Source organism: Trichoplusia ni, chromosome 1 (genome assembly GCF_003590095.1).
Source record: "Trichoplusia ni isolate ovarian cell line Hi5 chromosome 1, tn1, whole genome shotgun sequence".
In the NCBI taxonomy this organism is placed as follows: Eukaryota; Metazoa; Arthropoda; class Insecta; order Lepidoptera; family Noctuidae; genus Trichoplusia; species Trichoplusia ni.
In genome coordinates this window covers 10,477,947-10,498,378 of record NC_039478.1, presented here as the reverse complement: position 1 = coordinate 10,498,378, position 20,432 = coordinate 10,477,947, and the positions used below count along the sequence as shown (strand labels likewise).

Genomic DNA, 20,432 nt, shown 5'->3' with positions numbered 1-20,432 from the left:
ATGAAGCTGGTCGTGAATTTTTGTCATCTGAAATAGACTATGAGTAGGTAAAGAAGAAGTAAGTTGTGAAGGGGTCAAAACTTTAGTGATAAAGAAGAAGGACATCACCCTGAGGGACTCCTCTGTAAGGTGTCACCAAAGAGAGAATATAACTTTGAAAAAACTCATTATGAGACTAGGATGCAATCAAAACATAAGCCGAATCGTGTCAAGATGTACATAAGAAAAGAGGAAAAGAAAGTAAAATCATGTCAAGATAATCTGAATTAAAATTCAGCAAAATCTGCACGATGGTTCGCAGGAGCTGGATGCCAGCAGCTGACGATAGAACTCGATGGCATGCAATTGGGAAGGCTATGACCAGCAGTGGACAAATATGGGCATGATGATGATGATAATGAAAATCTGGTGGTAACCGGGAATTGGCAGAAGATGCAAATCTATTTCTCAAAAAGTTCTTATGAACCACATCAACCTAAGTAACATCACTTATTTAATCACTTCCAAATAATTGTCCTATGCATCTGAGTCTCGATTCTCTCGCTCTCTAAAATCACAATTGCAATCATAGTACTCATGTTCCGGCACTTTGGACACACGCGGTCAAATGATAATAGTCACATATATAACAATAGAACCTGCATGACTGCACGGATAGACAAGTGGTATTGGAACTAACCCACCAAATTACTGGGTGAGATTTTGTGGGAGAAATAACTATATAAAATTGTGACAAACATTTGTATTAACCAGAAACATTGGATCCAATAGTGGAGTATTGTATCCAATGTTGCTTCTTCCGAAAACGGTTTCGATTTTGTTTTTCTTTTGATTCGATTTTCGATTCCAATATGTAAAGCTTTTCAAATAATACACAGTATGATTCTACCAAAATCGAGTAATGACTAGCGAATACGTCATTAGCAGTCGATTAAGCTTAGTTACAACTAATACCACTGCGCTAGTGTAGGGTACCAAAGTACCAATGCGATCTCAAATGGAAACCAGAACTAGATTTTATTTATTTATTTATACTTCATATACAAGCAAGTACAATGGCGGGTAGATTTTGTCGGCAGTAAGTCCACTGATTGTTCCTACATGATTAATACGTTGATAAAACACGAGATTTAAATTCCAGCTCCAATCATAAATAAAACAGCGAAAGAAGAATTCGAAAGCATATAAATTCCAGTAACGATTCTCCGCCAAATCAAAACAGATCAACTGTACACAATTTATGAACGTTGAAAAGGCTTAAAAATTGCGTAAAAGCAAATAATGTATGAACACATTCATTATGAAATTAAAATTGACGCGACTCTGTATTATCCCATGAGCGTTACTCCACTTGAATGGGCTTTGCAATAAATATCGAATATTAATTGCATTATACGCAATTTTTTATGCATTTAATTTGTGATACTTTAAAGTTTCAATTTTAACAGTTGTGTTGGTATGTAAATGTGCTGATGACCTCTTTGTTTGATATCCAGTAAGATCCTTTCGTTTACTAAAATAAAAAACGATATAAATTTTTAAATAGATTTCATATACTAATTTCGACTGGCAAGAGAGAGAAAGAAATCTCCTCAGGACTAGCGCGTTTTCGTGAAGTATGGCTTTCTGACCTAGCCCTTGACGCCCATCGATGGGTCGAAACTCTTCGCTATTCAGCCATTGGCACTAACGACTATGGGGACAATGATTGCCAAATCCGCGATTACATTATTGATTAATTATAATTTTATAAATTCTGGTATCTCTCAATAGTTTTCTTAACCATCCCGACGAATTTTTAAAAAAAGGTTTGCGTTGCTAAGTAGAATCCATAAAAATAATACTCATATAATGTTAAGGCACTTTGAACTTTGAGATCCACTCTTTCATTACTGAAATAGCCAAAAAAATCGGTAATACAAAAAGGATAAATCCAAGTGTTCTTCACAGCAACAAAACTCTATGCATGTTAAAAACAACAGTTATCTTCAAAATACAGTGGAAGATAAAGAGAGAGAGGAAAGTGCAATGTTCGGATAAAAACTCTGTAGTGGTGTTACCTAAATTGCAAAAGCAAAAGTAGTGCATACGGTAAAACAATTTTTGCTATACAAGCTGCATTTATTTTGCTATCATTGAAGGCAGCGTGTTACAGGGGAGTTTGTTGCGCCGTTTCTTCTTTCGAAACAAAAACACTTAGGAAGCGGTGACGAGTGGTCAAAACTGGGTGCTGTCCAATGTAATTTGACCTTCAAGTTCAAAAAAGTGCTTTATTTAGATTTGAATAACTGAATTTATTGTTTTTTTTTGGAAGTTAGATAAAATCGCAATAGCTAATTATTGTGATTTTTTCAATAAAACAGTATTTTCATTCAACACGAAAAATAACATTTACCATCCGTTTTGCATTTGTTTTGCTTTACCATTGCTATTGTTCGTTAGGTAATAGTCCTGCAGTTTTTATCGAAGAACATTTTATTCGGTTCTCAGTTCGTTTTGGATATAAAAACGTATAAAAATGCAAAGTTATTTTGGAATTCGTGCACGACATTAGTAGAGGAGTATTCTTTGAATATTTGATTCTGGCCGCAGATAATAACGACGTGATTTTAAAAATGTTAATATTATTTTGTTCCAGTGCAGTTTTTTCTATAAGTTTAACTTGTTTTTAAATAAAAGCGGGTTGTACAGAGAATATCGTCGTAAACAATTATTTTATTACTATCATCTCTAGAGAATTCAAATTGTCTGTATGTTCTATGCCACCAAAATACAGATACTTATTTGCTATAGAAGGTTGCACTTGAAGAATATTGGAGAAGTAACTATTAGACATACTGCCAATATAGGAAGAATGCGTATTATTTGTCACTCATTCAGATATAAAAAAAGTCTTTAGTCATAAATCACCATAGACCATTGAAATATGTTTAATCATCACACACACACATTTCAAAATCTTTAAGGAACTAAAAATTCTATAATACTGTCTAAATGTAACATAAATTACATTTTAAACAAAAATAGTTCGATCGTTCTTGGAAGGAGTCCAAATTCCACATCGGAATATAATAAAGAAAAGGATTTCGTTGAAATCATGTAACATTACAATCTAACGACTTGATAGCAGTAACATTGCTTTAACTAAGTTTGTATAGTTTAAACGACCGTTTCAATCTGGGGCGACTAACTTTAAAATTAAATAATAATAGTGATCTCTGTTCCGTGGTTGATAACTAAGAATAGAGTGTTCATCATCAGCCTAGGCTTTCCTCAACTATGTTTGGGTCGGCTTCCAGTCTAACTGGTTACAGCTAAGTACGAATGTTTGACCAGTAGTGACTGCCTATCTGACCTTTTCAACCCAGTTACCTAGGTAACATGATACTCCTTAGTAAGACATAGATAGAATTTTCTTTAAAAAAAGTGTTAAGATTCATTGTTATTATGACTGTTTCTCCGATTTTATTAATATTTCATAACAGTTTTTTAATAGCTAAGCAATTTTTTCGGGATCCCCTACCTAGTTTCGGACCCAACCGGAGTCAAGAGCATGACAGCAGGGCCGCAACCTTCGACGACACTGACGTCAGTTAAGCTTTTCGCTTGATATCGATAAATACTCGTGAGAGAACCGTGATCAAATAATATGAATATCCATGCCCATAAATGCAACGGATACTTGGGATATTTACTTTAGCATAGCTAATTGGTTTATGTGTTATCGAGCGACACTTGTAACTGAATATCTTAAGCACATAGTGCCTGTACTGTGAGCTAAAGCAGAACGGTTGCATCTGAGCAAGCGAGACGGTATACTACGCGATGTATAACAGAGTCTTACTTCAACAGTAGTATAAGGGAATAGTAAACAGGTACCCATCACTCTCACTCCTAAGCTCACCGACGAGCTATCAAAGCCATCTACAATTCCCTCAGTTCAATATATAATCACAGCCGATTGCCATCCCCGTTTAGAATAATCCCCTGTCGGTTTTCTAGCGTCTACGTAATAACTCCCCTGAGTGTACAACTTTTAGCGAAATTAACAAAGTTAGACCCCTCATTCCGAGCCCGGATCTGGAGCAACATAAATTGTGATGAAATTTGAAAATAAAAATAGGCTGGGAAAATTTAGAGCTTAACTGGTCTGAATTATTTTAAGGTAGTAAGATGGCCGATCAATTTGCCCTTGTAATTCGTGTGGGCGAAGTTTTTTGGAGTTTCGGTTGTTTGTCAAGTGTTTGTATTGAATGTTTGAGTTAGGTTCTTCGGGGAAGTTCGGAGTGTAAATGTTGTTGTAGGATTTAGACGCAACTTTTTTGTTACTTAGCTATGCTAATATTGTGCGAGGTCAAGTTGTGTGTCAGTCTTTTGTTTTGAAGTTGTTTGAAGTATGTCGATCGGAAAATACGAGTCGAGTACATTGGTACTTAGTACATTACATTTTTTTTCTGTTAATCTTATACCTATGTTGAAAAATGTGATTCCAGTTTTACGGACGACTGCTTGTAATATAAAAGTTTTCAATGACCAGGATCATTACAATACAAAATAAATGCCATTATCAAAGAAAGCAATACGTTATTGTGAAAAAAAAATGGTCGTCTCATAAAATGCTTCTTAGATTTTTTTAAATGATTCTTTTCTCAGTGAATTCATTAATTTCTAGAACGCAAAATGGTGTCAAATACAGAACAAGTAAGTAGAAGCAATATCACAATATTGACACATACATACGTTTACGAATTAATTTCATTTCAAATGGTCCTTGGATATGCAATTCATGTTTACTAAATATGATTTCAATTGAATACAAGGAACTTAACATCCTCATAGAATTCTCATCCAAGACACCTTCAACAGACAAGCACTGCTCCAGCTTAAGGGCTTGGCACAAAGGGCATAAAATAGTTGAGGTTGTAACATTAATTGGTTACGTGGTAAATTAATTAAGATCCCCCCTTTATAAGACAGTTCACAAACTTGTTGTAAAGTTTCTGTTTCTCGAGTTATTCAACCAATAAAAGTCCAAGTTTTATCAAATTAAATTTTCTTGTCTATTATTATTTTAGACAGTTTCCTTATTAGTGTTTTTGGTCCTTTGAGGCATTTTTTTAGTATTTTTGATTGGAATTAGTTTTCAACTTTTATTGAAATGGAAAATTTTAAAATATAGATGAAAAACTCGTTGTTTGTTGTGAGATGGCGTCAGATAGAAAGGTGTGGAAGAAGAGGACATTGTCATGTTGCGCCAATCCCGGATACGGATAGGGGAAAGTTTGGATTATTCTTCATCTCCTTCTAGGCCTTCCATGAGCTGTTATATTTTTGTCCTTAACCATCGTGTTTATAAAATTGGCATGGATAAATGTTAAATTGGATTCTATTGCAAGAAGTAATTTCTGGCATTTTGTACAACATTTTAGAATCTAATTTTAACATTTGTAAAAAAGAATCATGATTGATGAACCTATAAGTTTTTTGAAACAAATTACAGTAAGGTTCTTTTTATTTCTGCCCTAACAAAGAAAATCTTCAGCAATAAAACATCAAAGGCGCGTTTAGGGTTAATACACTAATATGTATAGGACCAAACTTTGCCGATCCGTTTACCATCAAATTGATTAAGGAAGCAGGATAATGGAGAGGAATCCATCTTCCCACAGTAAATGGATGAACGGTGGACACTCCAGACAAAACTTATGGATTAGGTCCTTTGAGGCGGGTGCGAGTTGCGACATGTTGCTGATATTATATTAATATTTGATGATAGTTAATTATAATGAGTGGGTTTTGGGTAAAGGCTGTATATAGATCTATGGAGTTTTTGTGTTTCGTACAAAAGGACCAGAATGTTAATGGAAATGATTGAGTACCTTCTGTTTCAATTTATTATATACGTAAGATCTATGGGGGTTTTGTGATTCGTAGGAAAGTACTAAAATGATTATTTATCATTTGACATTTTTGCTTTAAGACTTACTTTTATCTTGACCTTTTTTACGTTGACTTAACTGACAATTATTACTACGTTCAATACGCTCTCTTTTAATTATTATTTTTACATAAAAATACTAGAAAAACTCTTTAACTGCTAGCCTTATGTACATTATAATTAGATTATTCATCAATCATTGAATCATAAAGGTCGACGATGCGACGCGAGTCTGATTTGCCTCCCAAACATTCCTTACTAAAACAGGGCAGAAATGTGTCCTAGAAACTAGGTTTGCGTATAGATATATTCAACACCGCTGCGTGTTGCCCCCACGCTTTTGACGCGCAATGTTTGCCCATACCCTTGCACTAAACGTAAGCATCTAGAACGTATTACTGACAAACGAACCGAAACATGTTTAAAAGCGGTCGTAGGTCACGCTTGCTTTATACTAAGCCTTTATGGAACAGCTATAGGCCTTTTAGCCCTGTCAATAATATCTATTACGGATTACACGAATTACTGCACGGGTAATCGAGTGGTTGAGGTCTCCACGCAAAACCTATTCTGCGCAATTTAGGTATTACGGGTTCGATTCCCCGCGTAGATCCAAACGTTTTAGTCATATATAATTCCATCAGCAGCAATCAGCGCTTGCGTCAGTGTCATTTCACCAATGCTATAAGACCTTCATAAAAAATCTTAGAAGAAATATACAATAAGCTACAGGTAATTATAAAGTGGTAATTAAAACAGTAGAGATATTAAATCGAGCTCAATATGATTGTAAAACAAAAAATTCATTACCAAACGATGACATGGAAAACGACAAATTAATTTCGTGCCAAGTAATTAATGGTATTAACAAACCGTTGCAATGGAAATGAGCATTTATTCAGCTTTAAATTATTACTTTTACTGCTTTCAATGACATCTTACGAAACGAGTCGGTTGTTTCGGACATTGTATGTTTATTCATTTTTTTGACATAAAGTATTTGTGATTTTTTGATCTTGGAATCGCTTTTATCTCTTCATTATTATATTTTTAAACAACTCCCTCATTTACTTATTAAATCCTTGTATCACGGGGCTTTTACAAACATTCAAGTCACATGCACAAAAAGACACCCAGACTCAGGGCAAATATTCGTGGATAACAGATCAGTCGTCCTCAGTGAGTTTGGCGTGTTGACCTTAAATTAATTTGGCTACCCGTACAGTAAAAAAATCATTAAATCAGCCAAGCAGTGTGCAATGGAATCCTACTGCCCTTCATCCAACTGCTAGTGGTTAAGATTACCAGCCACACTTTCATCATCAAATAGGCATGATTCCAGTACATTTATTCTCACTCTTAAAATGCCCACACAGTGTATTTCATCTATCACCTTCCATTCCTCGTTCAATAAAGATTATTTTATTAGAATCTTGAGACAAATTCATGTTATAGAAATTTTGTACCAGTCACAGAGTAATCAAGTCATTAAAGACTATAATTCAAAAACAACACCAAAACATCATAGGGTTAATTTACAGTCCCAATAAATCAGTCTGTTTCCCCAAATAAATATGCAATACATTTTACCATCGCAGATTAGGCTTCGAATTATTTATACCCATTGACATAAATCTTCGTTCGATAAATATTTCAGATATTTGATTCAGTACTAAACTTTATTTATTTGTTTTGTGTATACGAACTACGAAAAAATACCTCTTTACAGAAAGTTTTAATATCAAATAATTGATTTAGTGTGAAAGCACGCTCTAGTTATTTTTTCATTTATTACTAAAAAAATAGGAAACCCTTTTAAAACTGTTTTAGATTGAAGTCTACCTTTTGAATCACGGAATTTGTATTACAAATCTTAGATACAGATTCTAATTTAAGCTACTTTTTTTTTGCTACGCGACCAAATTTATTTTCTAACAACTGGTATTTTTGTTGCAGGTCCTGTAAGCTGAATCACTGAACTGGTAAAACATAATTATTAATCAATCTTCATCACAAGAATCACCATCATTTCAACTCATAACAGAACCGACGGATACCCTGCTCTATATTTTTTGAACCTCTCATCTTAACCAGGTTTCATCGGCCCTACTTTTTCGATCCTCATCATCCACATAATATTTTCGCATAATCTAGACTACAGGACATAAATCATGTCTTATATCTTATATTACCTACGACAGCCAATAATCGCTTGACATAAATTACCGCAAGACAGATTGCTTGATCCAGATATTAATGAAACTTTGCTCTTGTTTTGAGAACTATTTCCATATTGAATGGAACCAAAATGCAGCGCAACGTGCAAACGTATTGATTTATGGTTTCACAAAGCTTTTGGAGTTGAGCTTTTTGGAAAGATGTTTAGAGCCAGATTGCTGTTATTGTAGAAGTATGTCTCATATTCGCAACGAAAATGATGCTTCTAGATACCCAAAAGCTGACGTTATTCTTTTGTTTTTCAGTATAATATACCTTTGTCATTTATCTTGCTAACCTAAGATTTCATCTCAGCGTTTTGAAACCCTTAGCTGCTACCATATACTACCATAAATATACTACCCAAAAATCATTTTAATAATGGAATCATACTATCTAATAAATTCCTTATAAGTAATACTCAGCTTCACGCAGATAGTAATTAAATTTCAATCGTATAACAGTACATACCATCCCGTATCTAAATACCACTTGACGTATCCATTGGAAAATTTGTTACACCACATAATTATATAACCAACTTAAGCAGTTCAAGCGTAGCACAGCTGAGTCGACAACAAATAGCTGTCTTACTGATTGATTGATGACACTAGTTTCGTCCCATGTCCCAAAAGTTTTTGTTTACGAAACTAAGGCGGGTTGTCCATTTTATGTCCAGGTCTCTTGATGAGAATCGATGGTGTAGTAAATAGGGAAGAATCTGGAGTTGGGAATGACGATGCAATTTTTTTTTAGAGTTAAAGATTGAAATGAAATATTGAAAGGTTTTGAACAATTTTAGAGTTTCTGTTGGGACCTCTGAAACCTGCTTCTTGTCTGAATATTGTAACGAGTGATATCTAAAGTGCTAATTTATGAAAAATTTCGACTTCATCCAGTAGTCAGCTCATTTTTAAGGTCTGCGGTATTAGCCGAAACGAGTCAGGCTATCGCGATAAATACTCGTGAGTAAAACGTTTTTAAAGACATAATATGAATCAGTCTCACGAAAAACATAATAATCTGAACTCAAAAAAACAGTTTTACTTTTTGATTGTTTTGAAATTGAGGTTTTCCACCTTCTGTCGATGTTTTTTCAAGTAAAAAAAGCCGCAACAATTGCTAGTATTCAACTCCGAGTCACTCCCATCCACTCCTCTCGATCAATACAAAAAGCCATCAACTAAAGGGCGAATGCATATTCACACGACTCACAGTCCAAACAAACCGATTCTAAACTTTTATTGTAAGCTTAGATTTTTTAGGGTTCCGTAACTAAAGGGTAAAACCGTAACTCTTATAATAAGTAAGCCTTCGCTATATCGTCTGTCTGCCACCAGGATGTATTTCATGAACCGCGTTGGTTACACAATTGAAACTTTCATAGGTGATGTATTTCGTTACCGTTGTATCGATAAGAAACGAATAAAATTTAGGTAAAGAAATGATTTAATGATAGATAACCCTTTTTAATTATCTTAACTCCAGTTGTATAAACCCTAGTGTTGTCAATCCGAATCGCACTTGTCCGTTTTTTTCGAAACGGCACGTGCCAAACAAAGAGTATACAGAAATACATTCTCTGAATGCTGACTTAACAATGCGTTTTTGTACGCTTTGGTCTTTTGGTCCGAGTTGGTCCTTTGATCATTTTCTTAAATGAAATCGTCTACCTCCTCTCGTTTGTGGAAATGTATTTTTAACGGAAAATTAAAGAGAAAACCTACAAAAAAAAGCTCTACAGTAAATGACTTCTTTATTCTTAAAATCGTAGTTAAAAACAAAATTTTCACTGACTCTACAATCATCATCAGGTCTAAGGCATACAATTTTAGGACATAAGAGTAAGTTAATAAGGTTTGTTTTCCCATGACAAAGTAGACAAGTGTTTTCCCAGTATCCCTTTGTTCTCAACATTACCTAGACGTCTAACGATCATGAATTATGTATTACTCTTAGACAGTGCAATGACTTCTCACTTTTATATATCGTTTTTCATTTATTTGATGGCTTCAGACCACTTTAGTTGTTTCACGTGTAATGTTTCGGCTTTTTAAGGGATATGAAGTGTATTTTTGGACTTGTTTAGTTGTAAGTTTCTGTGTAAGTGCTGTGAATGTGAGGATTGTCCACGTCCACTTCCACTGACGCAAAAGCATTTGTGGGTGCAGATGGGTGTCTTATTCATCATCATCATCATCATCCTAGCATTTTCTCAACTATGTTAGGATCGGCTTCTAGTCTTACCGGATTCAGCTAAGTACCAGTGTTTTACAAGGGGCGACTGCCTATTTGACCTCTTCAACCCAGTTATCTGGGAAACACGATACCCCTTAGTTAGAGTGGTTGTCAGACTTTTTAGCTTCTGGCTACCTGTAACGACTGTCAAGTATGTACCAATAACAGCGGGGACCCACAATTTAAAGTGCCTTCTGAAACACGGAACGTCTGGGCGTCTAGTGCATGTGACTGAAGTATTCGGAAAGCCCTTCGCTTCACACAGATTAAATATGAGTTTTTACGGGAGTCGTTTAAAAAGTACATACTAAGTCAATTTCAAACGGGTTGACACTTGTCTTCTTCAGGTGACATTTTCTGAAGTTATACTTCAGTACTAAATTATAATGCTAAACAACGTTTCATAAAAATATTACATGTAACAATGTATGGCGATGCGAGATAAGGCGAGAGCTTGACAAATCCTGTTATTAATTAGTTTTATAATCGTCCTACAAAATTGTGCTAATTAGGCTTGGTAAAAATATTAAAACGTGATGACTAATGGTTTTATTATTCTAGCCTCTATCACAAAGCAAAAAAAGTAGATAAACTAGATGAAAATGTTGTGTCCTTGAGATACCGGTTTCTTTAAACTGTTATAGTTATTAAAAAAAGAATAACTTTTGTTTTAATAACTAAGTATTGTTCAATCTCTCTTTATTTTCTTTATCTATTGTGCTTTTCACCCAAATATGCATTTCACCATCATTTGGAAACAGACTAAATTGACTAACTTCTTGCTTGGCAAAATCACTTAGTGAAAAACAAATTTTAGTATTGTAGGTTATTCATCATCAGAATCCATCATCATCATCCCTTTGTTAATGCCATTCTCCTCTGCCTCTTAACCTTGCATCCATTTCATTTAAAAAATCACCATCACGTCTACCCATCTCAACCTGTGTATGTTTACCTGCTCCAAATTTTCAATCCCTTTTCCCCCTAAATTAAGACTAAATAAACTCCCAACCCTGTTAAGGTCTAGTTTCAACGAATGCGGTTAAAACATTTTACACGGATCAATTACTTCAGACCTCAAATACCTAATTCTGAGGGATGCCAGGGCCTTAAAGTTAGGCCAGTTGTCAGTTGTCAAACTGTCTGAATTCCTAACCGACAGACAATGTTCTTTGTTCTGTTGTTGTTCCCGAATTGGGATACCTTCTAGTCATAATTTAATAGGTTTCTGAAGTTTTTAGAGTTTCGTACATAAAGGATAAAAACGGAACCCTATTACTAAGGCTGTCAATCCTTCCGTCACCAAGCTGCATTTACCGATCCGTGATGGCTTATGAAATTTCGTCAATGATGTATTTCTGACAAGTAACGAAACAAAAATTGAGGTTTAGTAGCAACGGCTGATACGATCAAAAATGAAATGGTTGCCAATTCGCATTTCTATTTTCTTTTTCTTTGGCCTATTTATATGGAATCATCAGAAATCATGTCTCCGACTCGCACTTAACTGTTGGACTCATCATTCCTGTGGAACACTGGTATTTTCCAAAATTCATTTTTGGAAAATACCAGTGTGATGTGATGATGAACAATGTAATAAACTGTGTTTGCTACAAGCAATATTAAAACTGATAGGCCACATACAAATTGTAACACGACCAGCAATTTATTGTTTACGGATCAAGTATGACCAAGAATTGAAATTATTTAATAAACGTACAACAATGAATGGTTTCTAAATATTTCACGCCTAAGCAAACGCTGTCAATAACGTTCATTTATTAATAATTAAATTAAATTCAAAATACAATCAACAAGCACCACTAAAACCTTAAAAATATAACCACATTCCGCGCCTAATCTTTCTCGGAATTTATTTTGGCCCCAGCGTTACACCTAGAAGGAGCCTAGTAGCGTCTAGGCTGTCTGATCCCCAATTACACGCCGTCGCACCCGTGTTGTGTATATAACATCACGATACGAGATAACAGGGATAACTGATTTGGGGGCCAGATAAGGAAGGAATGGGATGCGAATTGAATTTCAGGTGGAAATGTGGGAGGAAAATTAAATATTTTTATACTAGCTTTCGTGAGGATCATTTTTATTTTAATGATGCAATGGTTTATGCGTATTAATGGACAATACCCGACTAGTTTCGTAGCCGATGCATGATTTTAATATTTAAATTCGCCGAGGTCGTTGATGGTGTGATGATCTTATGAGATAACGTTGTGGAAGAAAGAAAGCTCTGGAAGCGCAAGGGTGCCCAGCTGACGGATCTGTTAAAAAAATGAATAATTTTTATACATTACAAGTTTTGCGAGTACTTTACTGTTCGTTATCATCTTTTTTACTCAAACTACAAGCTTTTTGCTTTAAGTCAACATAGATACGTGTAGGCATTTCTCATTTTTACCCTCCACGGGATAATGGTATGTTTTTATTTATGGTGGCATATATCATCAAGAAAAATCCGTTTTACTTGTGTATCGGCTGCTTATAATGGTACAAGTTTTTTGATACAATAAAGCTCTTCAAATTGACATAGAAAACTTGTGAAAAGACATTTTCGAGAAGACTGGAAGTAAAGTCGTTTTGATCATCATTGTGACTCAAAAGAGGTTTTTAATCTCAGCAACAACATAGTAAAAAATGCTTTTCACCACAAATTTTTGCTTGATCGCAATTTAAGATCTATATTGCCTAGACTTTACCCGCCAAATTCTTGCATACTATATACAGACACTTTTAATTTTAACCTGGATACAATCATTAAGCGGAAATTTGATACTGTCACAACCTAAACGCTAAGTCAAAGACATATTTTGAGTATCGTCTCTCGACCCGTCTTTGATATACCCTAAAAATAATCGTTTTTCTTTGAGACTACCAAAACAGTTTCGTTATCTGCTTTTAGATAAGACACACAAATAGAGGCAAAATGGGTCACCCAACTACCATATGATTCCCTTACATACTGATGCACCCAAGATTATTAAATAAAGCTCGTGTATAATACATGAGGGCCGAGAGCAAAGCCAGTCTGATGAATGATATCTGTAAATCACTGCTAATGCGGTTCCAACTTAAGGTGGTGGACATAAATATTTTCCACATAACGGGACGCTAAAAATAATTGTGATCTATGAGCGAAACTGTGTTTTTGAAGCTGGATTCGTTTTATTTGTCCATCGGGTGGGAATTTTGGAAAAGTTTGGTCTACCGAGGCCTAAAGGAATTTGTGTGTAAATTTCTGGACTCTCGGTCTGTTTATAATAATTATGGAAACAAAAAATAAAGACCTCAATATTGTTTATTAAACAATGTTAATTTTAACTTCTTAAACCAATAAAAAAATGTACTCCCGATAAATACGCGTGAGTAAACCGTTTCCATTAATAATGAATCAGTCTCACGATAGATATTATAAAAAAGAAAAGTTCGAATATCTAAATATTCAATTTATTTTCGGTCCTAATATAATGTATAATATCAAACTCTGTTTAGATATACTATTGATTTCAAGCTCATATTAATTTCCAATGGTCAAAAAAAATAATACACCAATTATTAATTTCCAAGAGTTTCCTAAACATAAAAACCGTAATATTTCATTTTCTCAATAAGTACATAAGTAAGTGTGGAAAGCTTTTTTCTTATTAAGGTTCCTTCGCCTTATTCTCCAAGGGGATGGCGCGCAGACAATTTTTCAGATTCATCTTAAATTATAGACCTAAAGAGGGTAGGTATCAATCTAGTGGGAGTAATTTATTGTTTTGCTTGGATGGAGATGAATTGCTTGTTTTATGTAATTTGATAGTTTTGTAGGTATATTATGTTTTATGAAAATATATTTAGAAAAAATGTTTTTCCCGCCCACAAGGTACCCGGATTAACGTATTTGCTCCGTGATCAAGCAGCTTTTCTCGGAATAAATTGAATACTTTAGAAAACATGATAAACATGATAATTAAATATTCGACGACCTTACTCCCAAGGTAGTAAGTATAAAAAACTTTGGAACAAATCCCCTCGTATTTTTTTATCAATCATAACAGAAAATATAATACAAAACCTTAATGAGAACCTCCATCTGAGTCCTTTGAAAAGTCAAATCAATTCAATTGACCAGGAAAACATAAGTACAAAAAGACCTTCAAAAAATCAAATCAAAATAAACGAGATACCCGGGGACTTAAATCAATTGAAAATGAAAATAAGGAGAAAGGTCTTTAAAGTACTTTTTTTGCCATTTTATCGGGCAAAGAAACATGTTAGCAACGTCATTATTTCAATGAATGAGTCTTAGTTTTTCGGTTCGCCAGTCATGGAAGGAGCGGGCCCGGAAAAATCTATCGTCTAAGCTTTAAGATAGGAAAGATTTTCTAAGAAATTTATTGGACGTTTCTGACAGGTTTATATTTCGGTAAATTATTTAGGAAGTTTCTTCTTGGTTTTGTTACTGGTGAGTAGCTGTGAGTGATGTATATGAAGTTTTGTTGGATGTGAAGAGGAAATTAAAACATGCTTAAATAAATATTAGTTTTAATATCAAGTATTTAAACTAAAATTAATATAAATGTTATTAAACTGCCTTAGTAAGTAAAGTGATGGGGATGATTTATAAAAACATTCCATTTAATAATGTTTTGCAAATAAGAGATGGTATTTGATTTTTGAAATGAAACTACTTTTACGGATTTTATCGCGGTTTAATTTTAGATTTTAGTTCCCGACGTTTCGAAACCTTTGCAGGTATCATGGTCACGGGCAGACTGAGATGGCGTTCGTCTTGACAGGAGATGTTGCTCGTTCTACCTTCATATTTTAATTAATTATTTGTGGTCCGACCTACGCAGTATGAGCTCACTGTGTCTTGATGTCTTGCAGCGCTGCTCTTGGGTTTGGCCTTGAGTTTATTTATTATTGTATCCCAAGTAGGTGATATCTTCCAGCCATCTTCTCTATTGAAATTAGGGTGTTTTTTAATCTCAATAGCCTCGCGAAACATCCTAGGTAGGAATTTGGATTCTTTAGCGAGGATCTGTGGTTGGTCAAATCTAATATAATGGCTGGAACCTTCAGCATGTTCGGCGACTGCAGACTTCGTTGAGCGGCGGTGTTTCACGTCAGCTATGTGTTCTTTAACGCGGGTCCCTATGCTTCGTTTGGTTTGACCGATGTAAGAGAGGCCGCAGTCACAATCTAGTTTGTATACTCCTGCATCTTGTAGAGGTATGTGACACTTGACGGATGGTAAGGACTGGCTAATCTTCTTGGGCGGCTTGAAGTATGTTTTAATTGAAGCTCGCTTCAGGATGTAACCAATCTTGTCAGTGACTCCTCTGACGTATGGTAGTACAGCAGGCAAACGATCAACAGTGGCTGGCTTCACTCGGTTTCTGTGACGGGGCCGTGGAACTTGGAGCTTGTTGTCTCGCAGTACTTGCTTGACGTGTTGAAGCTCAGTGGCAAGGTGTCTGTCATCACAGAGTCCGTGTGCTCTCTGAAACAAAGATTTTCCCACGGTAGCTAACTGTTTAGGGTGGTGGTGAGATTCACCGTTTAAGTACCTATCTGTATGGGTCTTCTTTCGATACACATACAGATAGGTACTTAAACGGTGAATCTCACCACCATTGATCGTTTGCCTGCTGTACTACCATACGTCAGAGGAGTCACTGACAAGATTGGTTACATCCTGAAGCGAGCTTCAATTAAAACATACTTCAAGCCGCCCAAGAAGATTAGCCAGTCCTTACCATCCGTCAAGTGTCACATACCTCTACAAGATGCAGGAGTATACAAACTAGATTGTGACTGCGGCCTCTCTTACATCGGTCAAACCAAACGAAGCATAGGGACCCGCGTTAAAGAACACATAGCTGACGTGAAACACCGCCGCTCAACGAAGTCTGCAGTCGCCGAACATGCTGAAGGTTCCAGCCATTATATTAGATTTGACCAACCACAGATCCTCGCTAAAGAATCCAAATTCCTACCTAGGATGTTTCGCGAGGCTATTGAGATTAAAAAACACCCTAATTTCAATAGAGAAGATGGCTGGAAGATATCACCTACTTGGGATACAATAATAAATAAACTCAAGGCCAAACCCAAGAGCAGCGCTGCAAGACATCAAGACACAGTGAGCTCATACTGCGTAGGTCGGACCACAAATAATTAATTAAAATATGAAGGTAGAACGAGCAACATCTCCTGTCAAGACGAACGCCATCTCAGTCTGCCCGTGACCATGATACCTGCAAAGGTTTCGAAACGTCGGGAACTAAAATCTAAAATTAAACCGCGATAAAATCCGTAAAAGTAGTTTCATTTCAATGTCTAATATTCGCGTAAACCTAAGAAACCACTATTTGATTTTTCTTTATGTTTTTTTATAAGGTCTCCCACACCAAGGACTTTAATCCTTTATTGAAATGTTGTTTCTCTAATAAAAATGGGATTTGCCTATACAATGATGTAATGGATTAAATTGCAAATAAAATGTACTACGGAGAAAACTCATATCAATATTATAACAAGTAATTAGATTTTCGAATAATTATCATTATGCTTAAGTACGTTTTATGCTTATAGGCGAATATAATTGAATTTCCCGCGAATCCGTTTTCAATTTAATTGAAAATCCAATTAACCGGTTTAATACGTTCAATAACGAGTTATCGGTCACACTGACAGGTTTTACGTTTTCCGTAGTTTTGTATACAGTTGTTTAAGAGGATTAAAAGGTGTTATTATCCTATAGAGAGAAATAAACTTTATCTTTGTAATAACTTAATACAAATAAAAAATTCCTTCATAAGTAGTCATGAATAAATCAATATGATAGAGTTGAAGTTTTGTCATTAAATTACGTAGAAAATGCTGCGGATAATATTTGCAACTAGCTGTTGCCCGCGACTTCGTCCCCGTGGGTAGAAGATATAATTTTTGATTTATACCTGCCCTGTTTTTTTCACATTTTCCATTGTATCTTCGCTCCTATTAGTCGCAGCGTGATGGTTTATAGCCTAAAGCCTTCCACGATGAATGGTCTATTCAACACAAAAATAATTTTTCAATTTGGACCAGTAGTTCCTGAGATTAGCGCGTTCAAACAAACAAATAAACAAACAAACGAACTCTTCAGCTTTATATATTAGTATAGATTAAATGCAATATCAAACATGATTTATATTGCATAAGTTATATGTATATAGTATTTTGCTTCCGACGTTTAAATTTTAGATTGCTTTATTTGATGGCTAAAGATGGCTCTACTATTCTCTAAAGATTAGTCACACACACAAAATCACTAGAACTAGTTGCTATTGTAAAAATGAGTTATTATTAAACGATGCAACGGTTTACTCACGCGTATGTATCGGGATTGCCCCACTAGTTTCAAACCCAAACGGAGTTTTTAATCATTTTATAATCACGAGTTGAACTGACTGACGAACAGATAGTTCGACTCGAGAAACTAGTCTGACAATCCCGATAAATAAACCGCGTGAGTAAACTATTGCCTTATTTAACAAAGACTCCATAAAGCACGAACGTTATCATCAAAAAAAAAACTATTCATATTCAAATAATATAACAATTATTATTGTCGCGGTTTTACAGTTACTTTTTTCGGCGTTCATTTGTTTTTTCTTGCCGAAAAATAGCGTTTTCGTTTTATTGAATCCGATTGCATGCCGAAAAGGGGATAATAAGGCTTGATTTTTATGGCTTTTTATTTCCGTACAGAGTATTGTTAAGCCTTGACTATCCGATTTTCAAGCGTTGCTCCACTTTGGAAAAGTTACTGAATTTAATCGGAGAAGTTTTTCATGGGTTTTAAAAACATTTTGATTGGCTATATTTTTATGAATAGGATGTAATTACTCATTTTTATACCACAAAAATGAACATTTCAAATAAGATAGCATTGCAAATGAAAGTTGGTATCGGTAGAAGACTTGAGATTTGTAGCTTCCATGATATTTGTAGCGTCCTTGACTTAAGTTACGTGACGTTCGTAGCAAGTGAGTGATCTTTTGTCGCTCACTAGAAATTTGTTACGCACTTAAGAATCGTAGCACAATTGATATTTGTATAATATTCCACATTAGCGTGCGCTTGGAAACGGATGTCACTTTAAATATATAACACATCGGATATTTTATAGCCAGTCTGGGATCGTAGTATTCTAAGACGTCGTAGAGCAATTGAGATTCATAAATACATTAGATTTCTAGTTGTACTTGACGAAGGCAACATCTGTCATTCGAGATACTGCCGCAAATTACACATTCGTAGCCAAGTGGACATACGTAGCAAATCAATATCATATGATGTGACGTCATATAAATATTTAGAAAAGTACTTTTTTTTTGTTTTGATGCTTCGAAAAATAACATTAATTTTGAGTAAGCTTTTTAGCTCTAAATCATCTGTTTATCCTTTTTTGATGGCTATACATTTTAAGGTTTATCATATATCGAAATCTGTTGCATTACATAACAATTTTCAACAATACAACAAAGATATAACGTTAAAGAATTCCTTTAGAAAATTGAAGAGCCTTGGACAATAGTCGGAAATAAAAAGAAATGGAAAAAGCGATCAGCGCGATAGATTCCTTGGTTCCTTTTTGTATGATCCGATCCAAAGGTATAATGCAATTTACGCAACAATTTAAAGGGCACTCTATTTGAGGATACGTATCTATGTTCTGTGGTTTGTTGCATGTATTGTTGCAATTATATGAATGCTCTTTATCTTCATCATCCTGATCGTCATCGTCATCATCATCATCATCATCATCATCAGACCATATGCGTTCACTGCTAGACATAGGCCTTCCCAATTGCACGCCGTCGACATCTATCTATCTGTTTTTAATATGTATGCCAGCATGATATTTACCTGCAAAGTAGTGTTGTACGCGAACTTAATAATAAATCTACGGCTTTTCGCATCCAGCTCCTGCCAGCCATCTCCACTCGATTCTCCATAAGTAACAAATACATTATGATGATAACACGTGTCGTGGTGGTCTTGCGGTTCTATGTATCAAGTTGTCTACGTGAGCCGCAGGTTTGAACCCAATGCAGAAATAGTTTTGAGAAATTTTATTGTTTTAAACCATCAGTGACAAACAGTGTAGGAGAACAGAGTTAGGAATCCTGTTTTCTAATTATTGGAACCTGCATTCGCCCGCAGTGAGCTGAAACGGGGCCTGAAAATTATAACACTACTCAATTTATGTCTTTAAGTGAACAGCAAACCAGAAAATTGAGTTTATGAAATTGGGAATCGAAATCCATTTATTTCACAAAAAATCGATTGAATGACCAAAGTACCAAAACTCCCAAAACCAAGTAGTTAACAAAACAGCGGTACCAGTAACAATATACCACTATATCTTAAAGTTTTGGAATAAGCAGGAATCCAAGTCCCAAGTGGACGATCACAAAAACAAGGCTTAACCCTCACATAGTTAAATTACATATAACTACAGTATCTTACGGTCCAAACGACCGCCTCCCGATTTAATTGTCCAACTTCCAGACTTTATGCACTTCGCGTTTAATGGCAGTCGACGGGTTAAAATCTTGATTGTTAAGATTGGGGCGTAGTGGGAGCGAGGATTAATTATAACAATGTCAGTCTATTAAATACTGTGAATGGTTAACTAAGGACTCTTAAAATTGACGCAGAAGTTTTCACAATGTTTGCTCTATTTAAGCCCATTTCCGATTCCTGTTTGATCATTAGCTATCCTCACATTTTACCATCATCAATATGTCAGTGTACTTTTATAGTAACCATCGTGAGACTGATTAATTATTAGAAGATGCAACGGTTTTCTCACTCGTATTCATCAGGATTGCCCGACTAGTTTCGGACCCAAATAGTGACGCGGCGTCGCGTCGTCGCGATACAAACTGAGTCAGCTCATGATTAAGGACGGTGTTACTTTTAAAAGTTTATTCAAAATGCAAGTGTGGCTCATATTGCTCTGATTCGCGCAGTTTAAGGT

General features: G+C 35.2%; 1 protein-coding gene across 2 annotated transcripts in view; it reads left to right on the top strand.

Annotated features, from left to right (window-relative positions):
* LOC113494196 (uncoordinated protein 58-like) overlaps positions 1-20,432 on the top strand; it is a 309,932-nt gene that overhangs the window by 171,345 nt on the left and 118,155 nt on the right. For both annotated transcript variants that reach the window (XM_026872418.1, XM_026872409.1), the window contains one exon: positions 7,895-7,920. The gene's annotated coding sequence lies outside the window, so the exon portion shown is untranslated. The remainder of the gene's footprint in view (positions 1-7,894; positions 7,921-20,432) is intronic.